At 38.1% G+C, this 18,276-nt stretch overlaps 1 protein-coding gene across 4 annotated transcripts in view; it reads left to right on the forward strand.

The window, feature by feature from the left end:
* Window positions 1–2,284: 2,284 nt before the first annotated feature.
* Window positions 2,285–18,276, forward strand: part of LOC150105909 (uncharacterized) — a 327,762-nt gene continuing 311,770 nt past the window's right edge. For 2 of the 4 annotated variants that reach the window (XM_090393670.1, XM_090393673.1), the window contains exon 1: window positions 2,285–2,614. The gene's annotated coding sequence lies outside the window, so the exon portion shown is untranslated. Of the gene's footprint in view, window positions 2,615–11,731; window positions 12,169–18,276 lie in introns of all 4 variants that reach the window. The other 2 variants (XM_090393671.1, XM_090393672.1) reach the window with 2 other exon arrangements.

The following is an 18,276-nucleotide window of genomic DNA, read 5'->3' on the forward strand; positions in this document are numbered from 1 at the left end:
GAGATTGAACTGCCCACTCAGTGTCTAAATGTTAGATAGGGCTAAAACGCCTTGCCTACTGCCTATACGGGAATAAAAAGGTGTTACTTGATGTTTTTTATGTTTACTTCCTTATATAAATTCGACTTTTCAAAGTTTGCTTTGAAAAGTCGAATAAAAGTACTTCATACTGTGTATCTATTAGGTAATCTAGAAGTCCTGCACTAGATACAAAACACAATACCTTTCACGTCACTTCATGTCTACAGTAAGGAAAGGTAGCGATCTTGCACTGCAGAATAAAACTCATCTACAACATTAGGATTCCGGCCCACGACGTATTGCTTAGACAGTGTAGCCGCCACCCACTCAGTCACAGATTGGCAATCACGACGAATCTTGTATCAGCTTGCACTCATCAACTTGTTGTACACCACACATTAACAAATTTTAACCATAACTATCTAGACGATATTCCAGTTTTATTCATGTAAGATATGAGTATTAAAATTAATACTCTTTTAATCCCTGTCTTGAAATCTGCCACGTATTGGACAGAAGTGTGGTGCAATAACACTGTAAACAAAACTTTATAAGAAAAATATATCTAGCTGATCGCAGGAGATATTAGGAAACTCAGAAATGGGATAAGCGAAAATGTAACAGCACTTCTTTTGGGAAAAAATTACAGATAGACGTAGGCAATTTCTAATTTTTTTTTTGCATATCCAGTGTTAGGCCTTACGAAAAAAGCACCGTTCTATGTTCGATTCTAGTCGCAATTAAAGGAACTTTTTAAGCCGTTCTTCATTCAATTCTCAAGCTAATCGTTCTCTGGTATAGGCAAGCAGGATTTTTCCCTTAGAAGCTTGAGTTTTTCGACTGTTTTGCTGCGATGACTGCAGCAATCCTACGAGGAATACTTTCCACAAGCCGACGATTGCGATCAATGTGAATTTTGGACCATTATTCCTGTAGGCATTTAATGAGGTCCTAGACTGCTGTGAGGGTGGACATCCATTGACCTCACTAGATCATGGCTCTGAGGAGACCAGTGAAGTCTGGTGATGTTCACGTCCACAGACCATGCAGTTACAGCAGCACCTTTATGACATGGTGTATTGTCTTGTTGAAAGAGAGAATGGTCAATTTCATAGAAATGCCACATGGTAGGAAGCATTGCACAAAATGTTCAGATACCTCTTGGAGTTATGTGGTATTCTGTTTGTGGTACTACAAACAGAGGAAAAACAGGACCATATAATCACACCGCTACCTCCGAATTTCATAGTTGGTGTTACGCTCTCCAACTTGCTGGTCAGCCATACCCGTATAGCTGCTCCATAGAGGGTGTAGTATGATACTTCGCTTCATAGCACAGTTTTCCAATCCTCCATGTCCCACTGTCAAACACTCTTTGTACACAGAAGACGACGTTACATGTTGGTTTGGGTAATATAGTGTTGCATATTGCACTCCTAGCATGGAAGTCCATGTTGTGAGCCTTAGTTTTGAATGTTTTTGGGCAGATTCGGGTTCTAGTCAATGTCAGGAACTCCGCATTCAACATGTCGGCCGACGAATGGCATTTTTTACATATTATCATCCGAAGCACCCTACGGTCACGTTCTGTGTGTAGTGAATCATCCTCTGCGGGTAGTACTTGCAGTTGATTCCCTGCGCTTCCATCTCAGCATGGTTGACCTTGGATTGCCCAGTTTGTCAACAATTTGCCGAACAGATAGGCTTGCAATATGGCATCCTATCACAACGCCTCTTTCAAACTCCGTGAGTTCCTTCTGGAAGCCATTTCATTCGAACACAGTTGCACTGACTTGGGAGCATCATATTCCTCCAATTTCTACCAGCTCCGGCTACAAACACGACTCGTTACATTTCCCATTGGGATGCCTGTTGACTTCTTTCCATGCAGTCAATGTGTATGTAGATATTTATATATGTATATTATGCATGTGTGTGTGTGTGTGTGTGCGTGCGCGCGCGAGGGCGCGTGTGTATTTATTTATTTATTTTTCCCTAAAGGATGATCTCTAATTATTTAGTGATTCGAGTGTTGTACAGTTTAATCACCTCCCGCTGAAATCAGAGTGTAGACTGATTTAATTTAGCTGAATTTATTTCGACTGTGTTCTGTATAAATTTAAAAGCCCTCTTTTGACAACACAGCCAATTTATTGGCTCTCTCAGTGAGTATTACTGCTTCACCGTTTCGAAGTTTATGGCTTGAGGTAAAAACAAGTTTTCTTGAGTCTCGTGCTGCCGGTGTTGTGAGGCGGTGCGCTAGCAGACATCACAACGCGTACTGGAGATAAGAGGATGGGAGTATTTGTTTGAAAGAGTAGCATGACGTTTTACTTTAGAAAAGTAATAGTTTGTCAATTATTATTATTATTATTAATTTTTTGGAGTGAGAAATCTGGTGTTATGTTTATACGATGTGATTGAGCAATAGAAGAAAATAGCATCGTTAATGTGTTTACACATAGGAACCAATCATTTATGTGAGATCCTAAACATCTAATCATGCCGATAATGTCATTCCACGCAACGTTGTATAACGGGTGGTTGCTTTCCTGCACTTTAATTTCCATGACTGTCAGATGCTTTAATACAGGTAAGACCATCAGATTTACTGTCACGGATCTTTCGTTAAATTCATTGTTGATATCAGAGAGTAATATTTGTTGTACTGTAATTTAAAGAAAGCCGGCTGAAGCATGGCTTTTAGGATAACTAACTTCGCAGTTCTTATATATTAATCTGAAGCGAGCAGTTTTTAATAACACACACACACACACACACACACACACACACACACACACACACACACACACACACACACGTGTTATTAGTAAAACATTGAATTCATTGAATCAATTTGACATAAGATATAACATATTATCTCTGTTAGATTGTTTCTTATTGTTATCTCCTTTGATGAATCCTGACTCCAGGAGATATTTGTATAATAATAATAATATTGTTTCTTACAAGTTTAATTATAATAACATGCTGTTTATATGAAGAATATATTATGTTCAATGACACATTGCATAGGTTCAGTACAATTATGTAAATAGACATTTTGATTCAAAGGGTGCTTAAGGGTCAAAGCTGTATAACTGAGAGGAGACCTCCACATAGCCTTTAAAGGAATGCGGAGAACCGACCAGGGCTTCTGACCTAATGTCCAATCCTCACTTTCTCGTGGTGCACCCTGTTGGATATCTACTTGGATACTGACCGGACGAGGATGGGCTGGCAATTTGGGATTTAGCCGACCAAATTGTAATCTTATTGGTTAAACCAAAATATAGAATGATGGTACAACATGACAAAATTTCATGCCGGCTGGGGCGTCGCCTGGTTAAACAAGGCCCCCGTTGTTTTCGCCAGGGAACCAGGGCGAACAGCGAAAAGTCAGCTACTGGAACAAATCTGAAAATAAACCCCAACTCAACATCACCAGAGTTAAAGATCGGTACTATCAACGTAAGACGCCTGAATGGCAAAGAAATGGAGCTAGCTGAGGAATTAGATAAGTACCAGATCGACATAATAGGGGTGACTGAAACAAAAAAGACAAAAACTGGTGAGATCTTTCTGAGCAATAAATACAAAATGTTATATTCAGGCAATGACAATCAAGGAAAAGGAGTAGCCATAGTATTCAACACAAAATACGAGGCTAATCTTCTTGAATGGCAGTCAGTCTCGAGTAGAGTAATGTGGGCAAATATGAGAATGGGGAACTGGACAATGAGACTTATTTGTGCCTATGGTCCCACAGAAGGTTCTTCTAAGGTAGAAGTGGAGGAATTTTTTGAGGCTTTAGAAAAAGCAACTGACACAATGAAAAATGAAAAGTTGGTCCTTGTTGGGGATCTAAATAGCAGAGTAGGAAATGATTGTGAGACATACAAAAATGTTTTGGGAAAATTTGGAGAAAAGAGCAAAGCTAATAATAATGGCAAATATCTGTTGGATTTCTGCTCAGGACATGGACTGGTTATTACTAACACCATGTTCCAACATAAAAATGTGCACAAATTCACATGGGGAGAAGAGGCTAGGAATAAGAAAAGTCTCATTGACTATGTTATTTTTGATAATGATGTTTTCTCCCTGGTGCAGGACACCAGAGTGTACAGAGGATTTGAAATTGGAAGTGGTCACTATTTAGTCTTGAGCAGGATAAAATTGAATTTCATATTGAAAAGAATAACATGTAAGAAAATTTTAAAGTGAATAAAACTTGAGCAGCTCTCAGATGTTAACTGTAGACTAAAATACACAAATATTATTGAAGAAAAAATGGAAGAGTTTGAGAACAGGAATCAAACCTTGGAGATTCAGTGGCAAACTCTGAAGAAAACATTGATTGATTCTGCTAGAGAGGCATGTGGTGAGGTTGTCTGTAAGGATAAAAAAATCAGAACTCCCTGGTGGACACAGGAAGTTAAAGAGGGAGTGAAGGAAAAGAAGAAAGCATACCAAAAGATCCTGTCAAATAAGTCAGCTTGTGCTCTTAGAGAATATAGAGACAAATGCAAGAAAGCAAAACACTGTGTAAAACTAGCTAAACAAAAGTCATGGGAGGACTTTGGCAAGAATATAGAAAATAAATATCAAGAAGGTGGCAAAATATTCTGGAGGTTGTTGAAGAAGCTTAAGAATGGAGGAAAGAGTGCTGTAAAAGGAATTAGAGATGATAAAGGTGACATGAAAACAGGAGAAAAAGATATCCTTGAAGTATGGAGTAATTACTTTGAAAAACTGCTAAATGAAAGAAGCAGTGATGATAGCACAGTGGTAAAAAAGACTGACCAGGCATGCAGTCAGGAATACATATCCATACTTGAAGTAGCCATCAAAGGCTTGAAATGTGGAAAGGCAGCAGGAGTAGATGATATTCGACCAGAAAGGCTGAAGTATGGTGGTATAAGAGTTACAGTGGCTGCACTGCATAGTTCAGAAAGCCTGGACAGAGGGACGAATTCCCGATGATTGGAGTAGAGCTCTCATAGTACCCATATATAAAAAGGGAAATAAAACTGCATGTGAGAATTACAGAGGTATTTCCCTACTGAGTGTTCCTGGCAAGATCTATGCAAGTATACTTGAGAAGTGGTTGAGAAGAATTGTGGAAGAAAAGCTTGGTGAAGAACAAGCTGGATTCAGGCCAAATAGAGGCTGTCAGGATCAGATCTTCACTTTACGACAAATAGTCGAGAAAGCATGGGAATATAACAAAGATCTGTGTTCAAGTTTTGTCGATCTGGAAAAGGCATATGACAAGGTGCCAAGAGAGAAGCTATTCAATACGCTGCAGTTATATGGTGTCAATGGGGCATTATATCAAGCAATACTTAGTCTTTATTTGAGTTGTAAGTCAGCAGTTAGAATTGAAGGAAGTACAGGAAGATGGTTTAATGTTAAATCTGGTGTGAGACAAGGATGTATATTATCCCCTCTGTTATTCATTATCTATATGGATCACATTATGAAGGAAAGTGGCATTAAACATGATATCAAAATTGGAGATGTTAATGTCAGCTCTTTGCTTTATGCGGATGATGTTATACTTCTAAATAAATCCGCTACAAGTCTGCAAGATTCTCTGACTAAATTGAATAGCTGTTGTAATAGATATGGTATGAAGGTCAGCAATAAAAAGACAAAGACAATGGAAATAGGCAGAATCATTGAAAATGTCAGCTGTGTTGTGAATGGAGAACCTGTGGAAGAAGTAAAACATTTCAGCTATTTAGGCACGATTTTTACTGAAGATGGTGAATTAAATATAGAAATAGACAACAGAATCAGCAAAGCTGGTATGGTGGGAAGTCAATTGAATAAATTCATATGGAATAAGAGAGAAATTAGTCGGAACACTAAATTAGCTGTATACAAGACAGTGTTCAAACCAGTTTTAACTTATGGATCTGAGAGCTGGGTCAGAAGTAAAACACTTGTCCAAAGACTAGAGACCACAGATATGAGAGTCCTGAGAAAGATTATAGGCATGAACAGATGGCATCAATGGCAGTATCATATTAAAAATTAGGATATTAGGAAAGAACTTGACATTGTCAGCATCCAGGAATGTGTTAGCAGAGCTAATCTCAGGTGGTATGGTCACTTAAACAGAATGGGCGAGGAAAGATTAGCAAAACAAGTGTTCTCTGCCAGGTTGGCAGCAAAACGACCCAGAGGAAGACCAAGATATAGGTGGATTGATACGGTACAAAGTGCTTTAGACGATAGAAATATAAGATCTGATAATGTTGGAGTCTTGACAAGTAACAGACTGATTTGGAGGAAAATTGTAGATAGGAAATTAATAATGATGTAATTTTTTCATGTAGTACTATCATATCCCGCACACCCCTTGAGGGTACATGGCAGGAATTTGATGATGATGATGACATTTTGATTCCCTGAAGACATTCAGTGGCTTCCTTGTGTTGGCTTTCTCTTTCCCATTGTAGCTGTTTTATGGTGTGTATATTCAGCTTGTGTGACCTTGATAATTATACGAGAACCACTATGTGTGTGTGCATGTCTTAAGGAGTTTGTAACATATCATATCTCATCTATCCTCTTTGAGTATGCCACTCTCAAAGTGTACAAATGATTATTTAAATATACTAACATCAAAAATATTGGCTATAGCTGTGAGAAGCCTATTTCATCTTGTCATTTTAAGAAGTGCAGCATCATATTTGTATTGCTTGCATTCAAGTGTCACTGTGATGGTTGTCCTTAAATAGCCATGCAGTGTCTTAACTCTCAGATGATATTTGCTGAAACATGAAATTTAAAATCTTTAACTTGAAGAAAGACAGCAGCTTGAACAGGAACATTTTTGTAATAGAGGATGAATAAGGAAATGTTAATAAAATGAAAAATCTTCATTTATATTAATGTGTGCTGCTCAAATACGAGATGCTTATAAAATTCACTGAGTTAATTCATGTTGGGTGTTTAATGGAATATTATTAGCACTGAGAAAGGACTAAAACTAATTTTAATGCTTCCGATATTTCATCTCAGTCATTCACAGAGACATCTTCAGAGATTACAAAAAACTTTTTGTAACAACACGCACAAATACAATACAATGATAAGTAAAACAAGTAAGTTAAACTAAAGTCCTATCTAGGTGGGCATTTGCAGGTGACCTAAGATGTAAAAAGGGATCTCTGATAATTAATGTTTCCCAAATTTTGGGAAGTTTATTGCAACTGTATTTGTTTAAATTAGGTTGATTCCTGAGTGCCGATGCAGATTCAAAAAAACAGTATATTGAGTATACCTTGTTCCTGTAAGCTGGTGTACTTCAGACAGACAGGCAGATCAGCAACCATCTGGTTAGAAGAACACAAGTCATACATCTGCAATCACGATTATGGTCAGTCTGGCCTTGCAGACCATGTTTTGGATACAATACAACCCACAGGATCTCCTGGAAAAAAAATCCACCATTCTCCACTATAGTAAATTCCAAAAAGAAAGACTGTTTTATTCAATATTGATCATGCCTATTGGTTGGAATTACTTGAATTTAAATCCTTCTATAGCATGTGAAGAGGATTGATAAGAATTTCCCATTTGAATGTCAATTAATTCATCTTATATGGAGATGATGAAATCTGTCTTCTAAGAAATTTTGAATTTTTCTTCCCACAAACAAACAGATTGGTCTGAACACATTATTATTATTTTTATTATTATTACTACTACGGGCAACTCCAAGGAATCCTTAGACTCATCGAGGGAGGCCCTAAACATCATATCAAGAACAACTATTCAGCTTCCACACAGTATCTATCATACTTTGCCTTGAACTCATTTACAGTCATGGCACCCACAACAGACTGTGGCAATTTGCCAGCCTGGTTGGCCGAGTTGTTAGCATATCCTCTCTCTAGCCAAAAGGCTGTGGGTTCGAATCCTGCTGTTGGCATAGATGTTTGTTTGTGAAAATACTAGTGGTGGTGGTCGGTGGTAGATGACGTTGGTGTAGATGATGAAGGTAGTTGCAGCTGGTGGAGACGGAGTAGGTACCCTCCCTCGATGCGTCTTTGGACTCCCTGGAGGTGTTATGTAATAATAATAATAAAAACTTATTCCACTCATTCGCCACTCTCCAAGTAAAAAACCTAGTTCTAACACCTTTGCTAACCACACTCTTGCCCAGTTTCCATGGATGGCCCCTAGTCCTCCCACCACCAGACCTGTTCTGAAAAATATCCTCTGAATTAATCTTATAGAAACCCTTCAGTAATTTGAATGTCTCAATCATATCACCCCTTTTCCACCTATCAACCAATTTCTGCAACCCACAAATCTTCAGCCTGTTCTCATAAGATTCATTCCATAGACCTGCTATCATCTTGGTCACTTGCCTCTGGATCCTCTCTACCTCTTCCCCATCAAGAAGAAACCTTGGCACCCAGATCTCGGTACAGTAGTCAAGATGAGGTCTTATCAAGGCTCAATACAGAGGAACAATAACTTACTTGTCTCTGCTCTTCAAGGTATTCTTCAGTAACCAAATGATTTGATGAGCTGATTTAGCAACTTTTGCAATGTGCCCCCTAAACTTCAACTCCCTATCCACCAACACTCCAGATCCCTGGCCTCGTCAATCTCCTGGAGTACAATTCCACCTATGTGGTATACTGCTGCTAATCTTTTCGCCCCCAAAATGGAAACCCTACACTTTTCTACATTAAATTGACATTCATTCTCCTTAGCCCAGTCCTCCAATCTATCCAAATCATCCTGCAGAATTTTGACATCAACCCAACTTTGCATCATCAGCAAACAAATGAATAGTTCCTCTCAGATCCTTTCCAATATCGTTAATGAACAAATTAAATAGTAGTGGTCCAAGAACAGAACCCTGCGGCACACCACTAGTCACAGGCCGTCTTTTGGACTCTACTCCTGAGTAAACTACTCTCTGGTATCTCTCCATCAACCACCCTCCTATCCATCTCACCAACCCTATATCCATTCCCATATGTTGCAGTTTACAGATTAGAATTCCATGTGGTATCCTGTCAAAGGCCTTAACCAGGTCCAGCAGTATCACTCTAAACCCTTTACCCTTATCCAGTTCAGCCGTCACTGTGTTATAAAACCTGAGGAAGTTACTGAGGCATGATCTTCCCTTTACCAAACCATGCTGCCCCCCATCTCCAAAACTTTGACAACGACTCCTGTTATGCTGATCGGTCGGTAATTTACAACAGCAGTCTTGGAGCCTCCTTTATGCAGTGGTACTATTTTTTCCTCTTTCCACCCCCTTGGGACTAACCCATACACGAGACTCAAATTAAACAAAATGGTCAAGGACACTAGCAATTCTTTTGCTGCTTCACTTAAGACCCGAGCTGGTATACCATGCAATTCCACAGATGTATTCACATTAAGGTTTTGTAATATGCTATTCAACTCTATTTCATTCACCTCAACTCCTGTGTATATTGGTTTCTTCATTAATGTAATATCACCATCTGAATGATATACTCTTGCAAAGTACTCCCTCAGTAATTCCATGATATCAACACATTCGATTACCTCCTACCATCGGCATTCTTTAAAATCATTCTGCCGTATACATTTTTTCTTTTACTTGCAGCATATCGAAAAAACTGTTTGGGATTCTCTTTAGCTTGTGTGGCTAATTTCCTTTCATAATCCGCTTTTGCTTTTCTTACCACACTTGTTACCCTTCTGGCCTGTGCTTTATACTGTTCGTGTGCCTGCAGGTCACCTTTCTCCTTAAATTCTCTCCATAGTTGTTTCTTTTTTTTTTGCAGCTCAAGCTTAATGGTGTTATTCATCCATTTAGCCCCTACTTGATTTACTATTCGGAAATCTAGGTATATAGTAGCCATTACCTCCATCAAATGCTCCTTTACCACTTTCCATGCACTATCAACCTCCAGCCCTTGTAGTTTTACATGCCATGGCACTGAACCAAGCAATCTTGCTATAAGCTTGCCATACTTACCATCCTGGTAATTCCACATGTACCCTTTCTTAATTGAAAATTCCACACATTTAGCCACTCCCAGGTCAAGACCTTATGATCACTCTCACCAATTGGTGGCAGCGTGGTCATATTCAAATTCTCAGATGCAATTACTAGGTCAAGCACTCTCGAATCCCTAGTATAGTGGTGGCAATTCTTATTACGTGCGCGTGCCAAAAATTTACAAATCTAGTTGCTGGTGTGTGACAAAAATTTACCAGTCGATTTGCTCATCTGCCGGTTAGTTTTTAATTGGGGAAAACTTAATAGAAAATGAATCTAACTTAATTTATTTATTTATAAATTTATAATATATATATATATATATATATATATATATATATTTATTTATTAATTTATAATATATATTTATTTATTAATTTATAATATATATTTATTTATTAATTTATAATATATATTTATTTATTAATTTATAATATTTTATAAATAATTATTTATGATGTTATTCAGTGTAAAATTAATTATTGTATTATTAAATTGATTTTCATTATGTTGGTTTGGAAAAAAAAACAGTAGTGAGAATACTATTTATACATTGTAACTAACCATTGAAGTTAGCTGAATGAAGGGATGCAGCAGAAGGATGTCAACTTGTCGGCGAAACACTTACCATATTTACTTGAAAATAACTCGCCCTCGCGTATAACTGACACCCTGATTTTACTTTATAAAAAAATACATTAAAAAGTGTTGCATATGCCTTGCACACGAAAAATGTTTAAACATGTTCATGTCGATAACTCGCTCCCTACGGTTAACAACATGCCCTCCCCAACAGCCATTATACTGCAGATGCAAGAAAAACAATTTGTTTTATTGTATATCCTGATTAAGGTACGGAGGCTTTTGCAGTCTGTGTAATACAGGAGGGTGTTTCAAAGAGAATGTCCCAATTTGAAAATTGTATATCTCTGCAACTAAGAACCATAAATGAATGCGACTTGTGCCATGTGAACGGCCTTAGCCCAGAGTTTGATATGACGACTGCTAGATGCCACTACTAGCGCCCAAATAGCCGCTATGCTTAGTTAATGAGAAGATGGCATCTAGTCAACAGAAGGTGTTTTGTGTTCTCGAATTTAGCAAGACTGAGTCTGTGATTACGGTGCAGCTTGCGTTTAGACGACGTTACGGTAATGATCCACCACTGGACAAAAACATTCATCGTTGGTATTGACACTTTCAAGAAACATAGTGTTTATGTAAGTTCAGGAAAGGGTCCTGGACGACCACGCACCTCAGAGGGGAATGTGCAACGAATTCAAAAGGCTTTTCAGCGAAGCCCGTGCAAGTCCACTTGTCGTGCTAGCCAAGAACTTACCATCCCTCATGTGACTGTTTGCCGCGTGTGACGACGATATTTGCTTATGAAGCTATATAGATTGCAGCTGGTGGAAGCTCTTTAGGTGACAAAAAAAAAAACGAAGAGATTTTTGTGCTAATCTGTTAGGGGACATGGAGGACGACACCTTCCTACAAAGGTTGATTTTTAGTGATGAAGCAACCTTTCATCTAAGCGGTAAAGTTTTGCACCACAATGTTCGCATATGGAGACTTGAGAATCCACATGAAATTTACAACATGAACTTGATTCACCAAAATTTAATGTTTTTTGCGCAATGTCTGTTAGAAAGGTTTATTGCCCTTTTTTTTTTTTCCGAGGAAAACATTCTTACAGGAAACTCCTATTTTGAAATGCCGCAGTACTGGCTACTTCCACAGCTGAATGAAGAATCTGAAGATTACATTTTCAGCAAGACGGAGCACCGCCACATTGGAACCTCCAATTTCGTCAGTTTCTAAACGAAACATTGCCTCAGCGTTGGATTGGGCGCATGGGACCCCCACGACTTGGCACTACACTCTTGGCCTCCAAGATCTCCAGACATCACATCTGGTGACTTCTTTTTATGGGGATACGTAAAAGACTGTGTTTATGTTCCTCCATTACCCGCTGACTTGGATGAGCTCAGAACCAGAATCATGGCTGCAGTAAATTCGGTGACAGAAGATACTCTCAGACGCATTTGTGATGAATTCAGCTATCCGCTTGATGTCTGTGCAGCAGGTGGAGGGCACATTGAGCATTTGTAATTGTGGTGAGTGAAACTTTAGGCCTTACTTCATACTTGGTAATTTATTTTGTAGCTGTACCACATTTTCATTATTAAATATAATTATTTGAAATCGGATCATTCTTTTTGAAACACCCTGTATATTTCTCAACAGATAGTGCAATTAGAGATAGCTGTAATAAAAATGGCACTAACTAATGAATCACATGTTCCCTCTCACAGAAACTACACTGTATAGACTCAAGCAAAACCATATGGTTTGCTAGAAACACAGTATCTAACTAAAAACTCTTGTCCAATTTTTCAGTTACATGAAATAAGTGTTTGTTTTATTGCATTTGAAATTCTCGATGTCATTATGACAGCCCACAAAGCTTAACTTCAAATAAAATTCTACCACGAATTGAAATATGCTATATAATGCATGCTTGAGTTCTTGTGCCAGCTCAAATTAGATAGCTACTCTAAAAAGAGCAGCTGTCTTCATGGCTGCTCTCTGGTGTAAAACAAAATTTAATTTGTACGTATTGTAACAATTAAAAACACGTTGAATAATTTATAAACATATAAAAAGGATATCACCAGTAAATCGTTGACGTGCCAGCAAAATTCTTGAACGTACCACCTTTGGCACACGTGCCATAGGTTCACCATCTATGCCCTAGTATATTCCATTACATGCTGTCTCAGGCAGCTATCCCCTTAATAACTGCATAAAATCGAATTCCTTCCACCCATGTGTCCTCTCCTCCTTCCAATCAATGTTACCATAGTTGAAATCCCCCATAATAATTACATGTATTTAATGGACACAATATGCTGGCAATATAACTTTAGTAATTTTGGACAGAATGCCAACCAGTCAAACAAAAAAATTCATCTAGTATTTATTCTTCAAAATTATGCATATCTGATCAAACAAACAAAAAAGACAAGACTACAAATCTTCAAAGTTTATATTGTTATCTAAGTTCTGTGAACTGCTTAGTGAATATGAGTAGAAACCATATAGAGCATAATCTCATTTTAGGAATGTTGTCTAAGCTTGTGGGATGGAAAGGGAAAGTGCATTTCTTTGGTCTTCTGCATCACTCGATTTACATCCCTGAAATTGTTTTTCTGGATAGGTGGTTTTCTGTAAACAAACCAGTCAGATGGACAACATGGAAATGCTAAGACCGCAGATCACTATCACAATAACTCTAACGCCAGCACGCATTTGGACTAAAACCAAATATTCATTAGATATCTCTACATTGTACAAGTGGAATTTACTAATATGTAACTTTGAGATTCTTTTCACAACTATTTATTAAAGGACTAAACATATGAAAATATGAGAAACCCCTACAGGACTTCTTTAGCTTTTAGGTTTCCATCTGTGTTTAATTTAGTTATCTATATTTAGTTATGATGTATGAGATGAAAGAAAACAAAAATTATACAAAATCTATGAAGTTTATTATATAAGTGAGATAATCCTGCAGAAGATTGGAGCACTTTTTGAGTACTTGGTTCATGGTGTTATACTTTTAAAACAGAATTAAATTGTAAAATCAATAATTAAAATGAGTTATTATTATGCCGTGGCATGGATGTTCGTGATTGTCTGTGAAAATACTAGTGGTGGTGGACGGCAGATGGCGTGTTGTAGTTGCAGTTCGTTGTAGTGGTGGGTGGAGACAGAGAGTTGTAGAGTAGGTGTCATGTAATAATAATAATTATTAAGAGAGACCTCCAGGGAGTCAGGGACTCATTGAAGGCGGCCACGTACTACATGCACCAGCTATCATACTTATTCTTAAATTCATTCACATTGCTTGCACTCACAACATCCAATGGCAATCCATTCCAATCACGCACCACCCTATGAGAGAAAATCTAGCCCTCGCCCCCTTCTTAGGTCGGAATTACATTCATTCTCAGCTTCCAAGATGTCCCCTTTTCTCTTCCCCACCCTCCATAAATTGAAAAATTCCATCAACTGAAATCCTGTATGATCCTTTCAATCATATCACCTCCTCTTTCTCCTGTCTGCTAGTGTCTGCATTCTACAAATTCTCAATCTGTCTTCATAATCAGTATTCCATAATCCTGATATAATAATTTTTAACACTCTCCTTTTCAGTCTCTTCAATATATCAGAATCATAACGAAAACCAGGAGACCAGATCTGTGCACAGTAGTCCAAGTGAGGTCTTATCAAGGCCTTGTAAAGTGGCAAAATCAGATCTATCTTTACATGTGAACGTTCGTTTCAGCATTGCACTTATTTTTTGAGTTGTATTTGCAATCTTTGATACATGGCCCCTGAATTTCAACTTTCTGTCTACTAACACTCCAAGATTCTTTAAAATTCGACGTAGATTAGAATTTTTACAAGCGCTTTACATCGATTTTTACAGAGGTCACATCTCAAAAGTTTGTGTTGTAATATTAAACTTTGTATAAAGAATGTATATAATCCGATGGGAAATTAATCTGCTCAAATGTAGTAAACAAAGAATGTCTAAAAGTAGTAACAACAAGAGAAAATGCTGTGTCACTGTTATTGTTTTAACTAAATGCTTTGGAAACCTTTGTTTAAAGCTCTGTGTATGCCACCTACCTTCAAGGTCATTCTTAAAAGGGTCGGCACAGATCAGACAAGGTTTCGCTGTCCAACAAATCGGATTTTGAAGTGCTCTTCAGATAACAAAGAAATGGTCAGTTTTAATATCAGATCAAGGCGTCGTGCCGAATTCTTCGGGGTCTCAACCCTTCATGAAAGGTCCCGGAGACAGAGAAATAAAAAAAGGCACCAAGCAGAACATCGATATTGGCAGTCGAAAATAGAGGACACAACTATATGACTAGGTCACTTCAGAAAGAGGCAGAGAATAAATGGACGCCGATCCACCTGAGGCTGTCTAGATCTAGGAATTGGCTGCGGGAGATTACTGGAAGCTAATAACCGAGGAACAGACTTCAGTGCCTGGAGAAGAATGCATTGCCATCTGAACGAGACTGCATAAGCTCTGCATGTTGGACTCCGTTCGAGCCCATGAGTGCTGGAGATCAGCATTTCCGAAACCCCACCAACAATCCCTAATGAGACGCTGGTGAAGCAAGACACTGTAGAAAAGAAATCAAAGGCCTGAGACGGAAGAAAAGTCTGAGAACTCTGGAGCAGAACCTTGAATAAGTGCGCAACCCAGATGACAGAGCCTATGTGAGTTTATTCCAATTTATGTTCTATGTTTCTTTTATGTAATCTAGGAGAAATAATTTACATGGACTGATAAGATATAAGGTACTAGGAAAAAGCAGTGTCTATAAGAAATCCTTTCGTTTTGTTGGTAATTAGAATACAATTGTGAGATAATTTGGCATAACAAGTTAATTTCTTTATGAATAGATTAGAATTGTTTTCTTTATAAGCAGAGAAATAAATGAATATTTATTCTGTGTAGTTTGTTTAGAATTGCAGAAGAAAGTTCTTAACGCTAAAATTTAACAGATAGGTTGAGAGAATAACCTCCCTATCGCTTAATTGATGTAATTTGTATTAGTGTAAATAAATCTCTTTTAATTATATATCAACAGAGTACTTCCCGATCTTTTGATTTACAATGCACTGTTCCTAAATTAAACCGGACCTGAGAGCGGGAAACGAATAAGGTATTATAAGCGTAATTTAAGTGCATGTGAACTACGACTGTTTATGCTATTTTATTTGAAGGAATTTATGCTAGAGAGAGAGAGAGAGAGATTACTGAATCTTATGCCCAGAAAGGAATACTGGTGGCGCAGTCTGAACAAACAAATTTTCCACTACTCTTGGGCATACGACAAGTACTGCGAAAGGTGGAATACATTTTTTGTGCGAAAGAGTAAGTCACAAAGGAGACACAAGATAGAGTAAGAAGTTAGCAAGGATAGAGAATAATAATTAAGATATTGCAATGGCGCAGCGGACGACATAATAAAGTGGTAAATAATATAAAGAGGCAAATATATAGAGAAAGGTTTACAATACGAAAATTAGACCAAATGTTTACAATTCCTAGCCTCATCAGTTTCTACAAGCATAATCCACCAATATAATACGACATTGGATATCTAATCATGCCAAAGTGCATGACTTTACATTGAACTGACATCCATTTTTCCCATGCTCACAATTCCAGCCTATTCAAATCATTCTGCAAGTACTGCATATCAGCAGCATTCCTGATTACCCTACCTATCTTTGCATCATCACTAAACAGCTGTATGTCGCTTGTCAAATCCTTCTCAATATCATTAATGCCCAGATTGAATAACAGTGTACCAAGGACTGATCCTTGTGGTATACCACTGGTTACCTTAAATCTTGCAGACTCACATCCTCCATGTACCACTTTCTGATATCTGTCAATCAGTCATTCTCTTATCCACACTAATATTCTATAATCCAAACCCATATTCTCCAATTTATGCAACAGCCTACCATGCTGTATTCTGTCAAAAGCCTTAGCAAAATCCAAAAGTATCATGGGGTGTGTATTCCTCTTGTCTAGTTCAAAGGTAACATTGTTATAGAATGTGAGCAAGGAACTAGACAAGGGGAATACACACCCCATGATACTTTTGGATTTTGCTAAGGCTTTTGACAGAATACAGCATGGTAGGCTGTTTTCTGCCTACCATGACTTTCCCTTAGTAAACCCAAACTGGTAATTAGTTTACGGAATTAACAACGCATATAGAGATATTAATTAAAGGTAACTTTAATGAATAACTTCTATATTTCGGCAATGTCACATTGCCATCTTCAGGAACATAAAGATATGGTATGTACACTCAGGAACTAACACAAAGCAAATGAGGAAGAAAGCAAGAAACTAATATTGTTCCTAAAGTCCTAATGGTGCCCTCTTGCGGGCTAATTTGGTAGTCTTGGCAGTTGGGATGAAGTTCTCATAATGAAAGTCTCCCAAATTTGGGGCAGTTTCATGCACCCAAATTTGTTGAGGTTAGGAACGTTTTTTAGAGCTGCTGAAGATTCTTTGAATAATCTTTCGTATATAAACTTGCTGCGATGAATTATTTTTGTTTTCTTCCAACGAATTTTATGGTGGGTATCTAAGGCATGGTCTTCCAGCCCAGAGCGGCTGTACTGGTGAAACCGGATGTACTCTTGGTGTTCTGAAATCCTGATATTTGTTGTTCTGCCTGTTTGGCCAAAGTAGTACAATTTGCAGCTGCAAGGGACCTGGTATACACCAGGTAGGTCTAGGGGAAGTGGTTGGTCTTTGGTAGAGCGGATAAGGGATGTCAACTTTTTATATGGTCTGTAACAGGAAGTAAGGTCATATTTTTTGAGGATATTGGTTATTTTCTCAGAGGTGCCCTGGATGTAGGGGATGGTGATAGACTTGGTGTAATCTTTATTGTGGAGGGGGGTTGTGGTTTACAGGTTTTAGTATTTTTTGGATTTTTTTGGGGTAATAGCCATTGGCTAAGAAAGTTGAACTAAACCACATCCTCAACACTTTCTTAGCCAATGGCTATAACCCCAAAAAAATCCAAAAAATACTAAAACCTGTAAACCACAACCCCCCTCCACTATAAAGATTACACCAAGTCTATCACCATCCCCTACATCCAGGGTACCTCTGAGAAAATAACCAATATCCTCAAAAAATATGACCTTACTTCCTGTTACAGACCATATAAAAAGTTGACATCCCTTATCCGCTCTACCAAAGACCAACCACTTCCCCTAGACCTACCTGGTGTATACCAGGTCCCTTGCAGCTGCAAATTGTACTACTTTGGCCAAACAGGCAGAACAACAAATATCAGGATTTCAGAACACCAAGACTACATCCGGTTTCACCAGTACAGCCGCTCTGGGCTGGCAGACCATGCCTTAGATACCCACCATAAAATTCGTTGGAAGAAAACAAAAATAATTCATCGCAGCAAGTTTAAATACGAAAGATTATTCAAAGAATCTTCAGCAGCTCTAAAAAACGTTCCTAACCTCAACAAATTTGGGCGCATGAAACTGCCCCAAATTTGGGAGACTTTCATTATGAGAACTTCAGGCCAACTGCCAAGACTACCAAATTAACCCACAAGAGGGCACCATTAGGACTTTAGGAA

Source organism: Typopeltis vanoorti, chromosome 6 (genome assembly GCF_054136105.1).
Source record: "Typopeltis vanoorti isolate ZY-2024b chromosome 6, IOZ_Tvanoo_1.0, whole genome shotgun sequence".
Classification (NCBI taxonomy): domain Eukaryota; kingdom Metazoa; phylum Arthropoda; class Arachnida; order Uropygi; family Thelyphonidae; genus Typopeltis; species Typopeltis vanoorti.